Here is a 9,149-nt window from a genome sequence, read left to right on the forward strand (position 1 = left end):
ATCTGTGGGTGACATACATAATCATGGTCTTTTCTCCTCCCTCTTTCTCCATCATCTTCTAACCAGACAAAACTGGTGAACTTCTTCCCCTGTTGCTGTGATGAGAGGGACATGAACCATGAGTCAAGGTGTTCTAAAAAGTGGATGAATCTTTTTTTTTTTTTTTTTTGAGCTGGAGTGCACTGGTGTGATCTCAGCCCACTGCAACTTCTGCCCTTTGGGTTCAGGCAATTCTCCTGTCTCAGCCTCCCAAGTAGCTGGGACAACAGGCACACACCACCACGCCCAGCTGATTTTTGTATTTTTTAGTAGAGATGGGGTTTCACCATATTGGTTAGGCTGGTCTTGAACTCGTGACTGTAGGTGATCCACGCACCTAGGCCCCCCAAAGTGCTCAGATTACAGGTGCGAGCTACTGCACCCAGCCTCTAAATAGTGGATGAATCTTAAAACCGTAGTAGATCTAAGCAACATGGGTAAAATGTGTATTAAGTATGAACTTTCAATGCACAAAAACTCAGGTGTGTAAAAAAGTAACTTTGATATTCCATTTCTGAACTTAATTTCTCTCTCTAGCTGCAGTTTGCCTGTAAATTCATGGTAAACTCCATCACTTCAGAGTTTTTACTCTATTTCTTTGAAATACATTCAAAAAGTTAAGGTTCATTTCTTCCTCTATAATTCCCCCCAAGGTGTCATTTCACTTCTCAGAAGTTTTAAAAGAATCACAGAGTTGAGTAGAGTGGGGTAGCCTGAGAGGACATCTGATCCTTGGAGTCCTGTCTTACACGGACATTTGCAGGAATGTCAGTCCTGTGTGGTCTCCAGGCATGAAGACGAGTGTTTGCTGAGGCATCCAAAGTCCTATGTCACAGCTCTACAGTCTGTTCCAATTTCTGCTGAGACAGTCCCTCATTGGCACAAAGACCTACACTATTCTTTATACCCTAGCTAGAGGGGTCTGTATTAGTCTGTTCTCATGCTGCTAATAAAGACATAACAGAGACTGGGTAATTTATAAAGGAAAGAGGTTTAATGGACTCATAGTTCCACATGGGTGGGGAGGCCTCACAATCGTGGAGGAAGAGAAAGAGGAGCAAGTCATGTCTTACATGGATGGTAGCAGGCAAAGAGAGAGAACTTTTGCAGGGGATCTCCTCTTTATAAAACCATCAGATCTCCTGAGACTTATTCACTATCATAAGAACAACACAGGAAAGACCCACCCTCATGATTCAGTTACCTCCCACTGGGTCCTTCCCATGCTACAATTGAAGATGAGGTTTGGGTGGGGACACAGTCAAACCATATCAGGGTCCCTAGTGGACCCTATGTTTTACTGGCTCCCCACTTTGGCCTTCCTTTGGCAGTGCCCTCATGTCTAGAGACCAAGCCCATTCTCCTTCTTGAACACATTGTGGATACCCAATACCCCATAATTCCCTATATAATTCTCTACATTAATGACCCTGACTTTATTTCCAGGAGCGGTGTTGACCTCTTTGCCCACTGTTTCTCCTAAAGGCAAACTGTGCCTCTGGTGTATAACAGCTGTTTGCAAAGATACGGATGAAGCTTGGATATGTGCACAGGGGTGTCCATGCATTCCTGAGGTGGAGGGAAAAGGGATCGCACAACGGCTGGGGACTGGGCACTGGCCTTCCACCATGGCCATGTACAAACGTAGAACTCAATGTGCATTCTGGCTTTCAAGGTCATTATAAAAGCATATTCGTCAAGCAGAAGCATAGAACTCATTTGACAATGGTTAGTTTGACTTATAATTTCTGTGTAAACACGTGGTAGGAGGCCTTTATTTGTACTTCTGCCCCAGACTCTGTAAATACTGCGGATGAGCCTGATAGGACTCTGGTTCAGAAACCTAATATTCTCCTGGGGACATAGAAATTTTGGCCATCCTGTGACCTGCTCCAGGGCCATGGGAGGCTATCTCAGGTTTCTCTCCTCTGAAGATCTCAGCCATCCACTCCACCTTATTATTTTCACTCTGTAGAGCCTGGGGAACACCTATGAGATCAACACCTTCCAGGGCTCCAGCAGCAAAGCAGGTTCAAGTTCCTTTAGCCTCCGTTTCCCCAAAATAACTGGAAAAGTATTCATCACACCGTGGGGATTCATTCTAGCATTATTATTTCTTCTCCTTCTTCTTTTTCTTTTTCTCCTCCTCCTCCTCCTCCTTCTTTCTTCCTTCTTCCTTCTTCCTTCTTTCTTCTTCTTCGTCTTCTTTCTTCTTCTTCGTCTTCTTTCTTCTTCTTTTCTTCTCTCCTCCTCCTCCTCCTTCTTCTTCTTCCTTCTTCCCTCTTCTTCCTTCTTCTTCTTCCTTCTTCTTCTTTCTTTTTTCTTTCTCTCTCTCTTTCTTTCTTTCTTTTCTTCTCTTTCTTTCTTTCTTTCTTTCTTCTCAGTCTTGCTCTGTCACCCAGGCTGGAATGCAATGGCATGATCTTGGCTCACTGCAATCTCCCAATCTCCCTCCTGGGTTCAAGAGATTCTCCTGGGAACTACAGGCACCTGTCACTATACCCAGCTAATGTTCTGTATTTTTAGTAGCGATGTTGTCCAGGCTGGTCTTGAACTCCTAATCTCAAGTGATCCACCCACCTCGGCCTTCCAAAGTGCTGGGATTAGAGGCATGAGCCACTATTCTAGTGTTTCTTCTGAAATTATCATAGGCTAATAGACTCAGAAATTATCTTGAAATGTTTAAAACAATAATCTTTTTTAGATTTAGAAAAGCATATCAAGAGTACATATCACAAAATGAATAAGCTTTCTCTCCCACTTTCCCAGAGAAAACCAATAACCTGACCTAATACCAAAGATTTGTTTGACCTGTTTTTGACCTTTATATGAATAAAATAAGAAAGTGTGCATTCTTTTGTCTTTGGCTTTTCCCCCTCAATATTAGGTTAATGCAGTTCACCCACAGTTGGACATAGCAGTAGCTTATTTAATTTCATTGACATGTAGTATTTTACCACATTAATATGCTACCATGTATCTACTGTACTTTTGTTGGGCATTTGAATAATTTCCAGTTTTTAGATATAGATAAAGTCATTCTAAACCTTCTTTTGTGTATCTTTGGATGCGCTTAAGTATGATTCCTATTAAACGTATATTACATTTGGTAGTGGAATTTCTAGTCATAGACTATGCACATATTTAGTTTTAATAGATTCTGTCAAAGGGTTTTTCAAATTGGTTGGACCAGTTTATGCTCCCACTGGGAGTGTATGAGTTTTGGTTGCTTTACAATCTCACCAATGCTAGATATTATCAGTCTTCATTTTTGCTATTCTGAAATGTATGTTGTCATTAGTTATGCTGCCCAATATTTTGTTATGAAAATTTTTGGCTGGGCACAGTGGCTCATGTTGTAATGCCAGCATTTTGGGATGCCGTGTCAGGCAGATCACCTAAGGTCTGGAGTACAAGACCAGCCTGGCCAACATGGTGAAACCCTGCATCTACTAAAAATACAAAAATTAGCTGGTGGTGGTGGTGCACGCCTGTAGTCCTAGGTACTTGGGAGGCTGAGGCAGGAGAATCACTTGAACCCAGAAGGCAGAGGTTGTAGTGAGCCAAGATCGCACCACTGCACTCCAGCGTGGGTGGCAGAGTGAAACTCTATCTCAAAAAAAAAAAAAAAAAAAAAACAAAAAAGAAAGAAATTTTCAAGCACACAGAGAAATCTAAAGAATATTGCAATGAATACTCTATATTCACCTATTTTCTTAAATTTTTAATATTTCCGTTTATCATTAGCTATACATTCTGTTTAAAAAACCAAACAACTAACTTTAGATTTTATTAGGAAAAATATAACTAATATTACTATTTTACTTCCGAACAGAACAGGGACCTTAACTTTTTGCTTTTCTTTTTTTCTTTTAAGTGACAGGGTCTCGCTCTGTTGCCTAGGCTGGAGTGCAGTGGCATGATCTTCGGACACTGCAGCCTGCAACTCCTGTGCTCAAGTGATCCTCCCACCTCACCTTCCTGGGAAGCTGGAATCACAGGCATGTGCCAGCACACACAACTCATCTTTTTATTTTTTTGTAGAGACAGGGTTGCTTGCTTGCTATGTTGCCTGGGCTGGTCTCAAACTCCTGGCCTCAAACGGTCCTCTTGCCTTGGCCTCCCAAAGCACTTGGGATTACAGGCATGAGTCATTGCACCAGGTCTTAATTTTTTTAAATCCCCTCTGAATTATTGCTATCTTTCATGTTTTAAGTTTATAGCTGTCCATCACATGTTGATTATAAACCACCTCCAAAATATTGTTTTGTGGTTTTTAGATTTGTCAAAGTATTTTACCATTTTCTTTTCATTTTCTTTTTTTTTTTTTTTTTTTTGAGACAGAGTCATGCTCTGTTGTCTAGGTTGAAGTGCAGTGGCACAACCACAGCTCATGGCAGCGTCAACCGCCTGGGCTCAGGTGACCCTCCTGCCTCAGCCTCCCAAGTAGCTGGGACTATAGGCACCCACCACCACATCCACCTATTTTTTGTATTTTTGTAGAGACAGGGTTTTACCATGTACCCCAGGCTGGTCTTGAACTTCTGTCTTCAAATGATCCGCGCACCTCAGCCTCCCAAAGTGCTAGGACTACAGACATGAGTCACCATGCCAGCCTCTGCTTTTCAATCTAAGGATTTGTATTTTTTTCAGTTCTATAGACCTCTCAGCCATTTTCACTTTTAGTATCACCTCCCCTTCCTCCAACCCCCAGTCTTTCAGCTCTAATTAGAAGTATTTTAAATCTTTTCACCCTATCCACCTATCTTTACTGTCTTGATTTTTAATTTTGAAAAATCTCTTAGTGCTCTATCTTCAGTAACTTCCTTAGATCTATCTTCCAGTTGTTTTAGTTTCCTCCTTAGCTACATTTTATGTACTATTTAGCCCATTAATTGTTTCTAGTTTTAATCACATATTATGTATTTTAGAAGTTATATATTTTTTCTAATCTTTGTCCCTTTTGATAATCTCTTATACCTACATCATAGTTTCCATAACCTTTTAGTTTTTTAGAACTATTGAGCATACTTATTTAATATTCCACACTGGCAATTCTCAGCCCTACTGGAGGTTGTTCTCTGCAGTTTGTTATCCCTGCTCATTCTTGCTTATTATGGCTTATTTCTTCATGTGTTCTATGGTTTTGGTTCATGAAATCAGGATTCTTGAAATTTTATATGTGAGAGTCCCTTGAAACCTAGTGTACTAGCTTCCTGGGGCTGCCATAGCAAATTACCCCAAATCAGAGGGCTTAAACAACAGAAATTTATTCTCTCACAGTTCAGGAGGCAGAGAGTCAAATCAAAATGCCAGCAAGGCTATGCTTCCTCTGATGGCTCTCTGGAGAATCCATCCTTGCCTATTCCAGCTTCTGTGGCTCATGGCATTCTTTGGTTTGTGGTAGCATGATGCTAATCTCTCTGTCCATCTTCACATGGCCTTCTTTCACAGAGAGGACTCTCTGTGTCCTCTCCTCTCCTTGTAAAGATAAGGACATCAGTCATAAGGGCCCAATCTAAATCCAGGATGATTCATCTTGAGATCCTTAATTAATTACATCTGCCAAAAACCTATTTCCAAATAAGGTTACATTCTGAGGGTGCTGGGTAGACATACATTTTAAGGAGACATTATTCAACCCACTACGATGAAGATTAGAATGTGTGGGCTATGAAAATTTGTTTTTGCTTTTGGAAATTGGAGGAACTACCAATTTGGAACTGTTTTAACCTAATCTTTTAGCTTGGAGGGGTTTTTAAATTGTTTTTTTGATTTCTGGGGTTTCGTTTTGTTTTTGTTTTGATTCAGAGTCTCACTGTGTCACCCAGGCTAGAGTGCAGAGGTGCAATCACAGCTCATTGCAGCTTTGAACTCCTAGGCTCAAGGGATCCTCCCACCTTAGCCTCTTGAGTATCTGAGTAGGTGCATGTCACCATGCCTGGTTCATTTTTAAATTTTTGGTAGAGACAGGGTCTCACTATGTTGCCTCAGCTGGTCTTGAACTCCTAGGCTCAAGTAGTCCTCCCACTTTGGCCTCACAAAATGCAGAGATTGCAGGTGTGAGCCACCACACCTGGCCTGATTTTTTTTTTTTTTTTAACAGAGGTAGATTTTTTTTTTAACTCAAGACAACTCCATTTGAGTGTGGGTTATTAGGATTCTCAAACTATTTTTTTCCTTTTACCTCCTTTGAGAAACATAGGTGACACAGACAATATTTCTCTCATCTTCTGTGAAATGTTTTCTATATTCTTAATCATTGAAGGATCCCATTTTAAGTATCCCAACTCTAACCTCACACCTTGCTTGAGATCTAGGCTGACTCTTGTTCAAAGGAAAGTTTGGCTTCAATGCTGAATAACCTTTCTAGTTTCTAATTTTCTTATATTTTCTTGGCCTCAGAGATTTTCTTCACTTTCCCACCAACTCAGTCATGCATGTCAAAAGAAGTTTATGCACCACTGAAGGACACCAGCTAAAATGTGAATGAATAAGGAATGTGTAATTATGCTGAACAGAAAAACTCAACATCGTGAAGATTTTAATTCTCCCTAATTTAATGTATAAATTTGTCTCAGTATGAGTAGTTTTTTTGTTTTTATTTTTTATTTTGGAATGAGACAAACTAGTTTTGAGTTCAGATGGAAAAATAAAATCACATGGAAAGCTTTAAAACTATGGGACTTATTCTACTAAATATTTAAACACATTAAATGTGTTAAGTACAGGCCGGGCGCGGTGGCTCATGCCTGTAATCCCAGCACTTAGGGAGGCCAAGGCAGGCGCATCACGAGGTCAGGAGATCGAGACCAACCTGCCCAAAATGGTGAAACCCTTTCCCTACTAAAAACAGAAAAAAATTAGCTGGCTGTGGTGGTGCACACCTGCAGTCCCAGTTACTTGGGAGGCTAAGCAGGAGAATTGCTTGAACCCAGGAGGTGGAGACTGCAGTGAGCTGAGATCGAGCCACTGCATTACAGCCTGGGCAACAGTGCGTGACTCCATCTCAAAAACAAAAACAAAATGTTCAGTACATAAAATTGCATTTGTATCTGGGAGACAGGCAAATAGAGCAAGATTGAAAGCCCAGAAGTATTTCAACATACACATGGGAGTGTATTACATGACAAAGGTGCCATCTCAAATTGATGTGGGAAAGATAGACTATATGGTATTGGTATTGAGATAACTGAGTAACCACTTGGAAAAAAAATTAAGTTGGGCCCATACCTCCATCAGGATACACTCCAGGTGGATCAAAGCTTTAAATTTTAAAATGAAACTATATTTATTGATATGAGTCATTTATATGTATTCTGGGTAGTCTTACAAATCAATAAAAGAGAACTGACTCAAAAGAAAAATGGGCAGAAGACTGGAGCTAAAATAAGATGTCTAGGCTGGGCATGTTGGCTCACATCTGTAATCCCAGCACTTTGGGAGACCAAGGTGGGTAGATCACCTGAGATCAGGAGTTTGTGGCCAGCCTGATCAACATGGTGAAACTCCATCTCTACTAAAAATACAACAACAACAAAAATTAGTTGGGTGTGGTGGCACACACCTGTAATCCCAGCTACTAGGGAGGCTGAGGCAGGAGAATTGCTTGAACTTGGGAGGCGAAGGTTGCAGTGAGCTGAGATCATGCCATTGTACTCCAGCTTGGGTAACAGAGTGAGACTATTTCTCAAAAAAATAAAGTAAGCTATCAGGCTGGGCGCAGTGGCTCACGCCTGTAATCCCAGCACTTTGGGAGGCCAAGGCGGGCAGATCACGAGGTCAAGAGATCAAGACCATCCTGGCCAACATGGTGAAACCCCGTCTCTACTAAAAATACAAAAATTAGCGGGGCATGGTGGCACGCACCTGTAGTCCCAGCTACTCAGGAGGCTGAGGCAGGAGAATCACTTGAACCCAGGAGACGAAAGTTGCAGTGAACCAAGATTATGCCACAGTACTCTAGCCTGGTGACAGAGCAAGACTCCATCTTAAAAAAAAATATCTAATTGGCCAGTGAATCAATGAAAAGATGTTTAACTTCATTAGTCATCATGGAAATGCAAATTAAACCCATAATGAAATACTACTACATACCCACTAGAATGTTTTTTAAAAAGAAGATGAGGGCTGGGCGCGGTGGCTCAAGCCTGTAATCCCAGCACTTTGGGAGGCCAAGGCGGGTGGATCACGAGGTCAACAGATCGAGACCATCCTGGTCAACATGGTGAAACCCCGTCTCTACTAAAAACTACAAAAACTTAGCTGGGCATGGTGGCACATGTCTGTAATCCCAGCTACTCAGGAGGCTGAGGCAGGAGAATTGCCTGAACCCAGGAGGCGGAGGTTGCGGTGAGCTGAGATCGCGCCATTGCACTCCAGCCTGGGTAACAAGAGCGAAACTCCGTCTCAAAAAAAAAAAAAAAAAGAAGATGAATTACACTAAGTTTTGGAAAAGATGTTCAGCAACCACAACTCTCATACCCTGCTGATGGGTATGTAAGTTGATGCAATCACTTGGGGAAAATGATTAGCATCCACAAAAAGTTAGCATCCACAAAAGCTAACTATATGCCTATTTGGAGACACAGTGATTTCCCTCATAAGTATACACCCAACAGAAATGCATCGTATTTTCACCAAAAGACAAATGTAATGATGTACACAGCAGGTATACAGTGAAGAAATTTCCTTTCACCCCTGTCCTCCATGTGCTCTGGGCTTCTTACTGTATAACATAAAAATGTCTTCAATATTTAAGTCCTGGCTAATTAAAGTGTTGGACCACCACCAGCAGCAGCAGCATCTAACAGCTTACAGCTTGTCAGAAGTACAGAATATCAGGTCATGCCACCTGCATTTTTATAAGATCCTCAGGTAATTCATCCACACTGTAAAGTTGGAAAACCCTAGTTTAAGCCATTGTTACTCAAGTATTCTCTTCCTTGCAGTTGAAAACATTCTAATATAGACATAGCCCAAAATACCTTTTCCCACTCATGGTATTCATTGACTACTACCTCATATATGTCAGTTTACAGTCTTCTCTTTGCTCAAGCAAATACACACACACACACACACACACACACACACACACACACACACACACA

This window comes from Sapajus apella, unplaced genomic scaffold (genome assembly GCF_009761245.1).
Source record: "Sapajus apella isolate SASKATOON/1434 unplaced genomic scaffold, GSC_monkey_1.0 scaffold23, whole genome shotgun sequence".
NCBI lineage: Eukaryota > Metazoa > Chordata > Mammalia > Primates > Cebidae > Sapajus > Sapajus apella.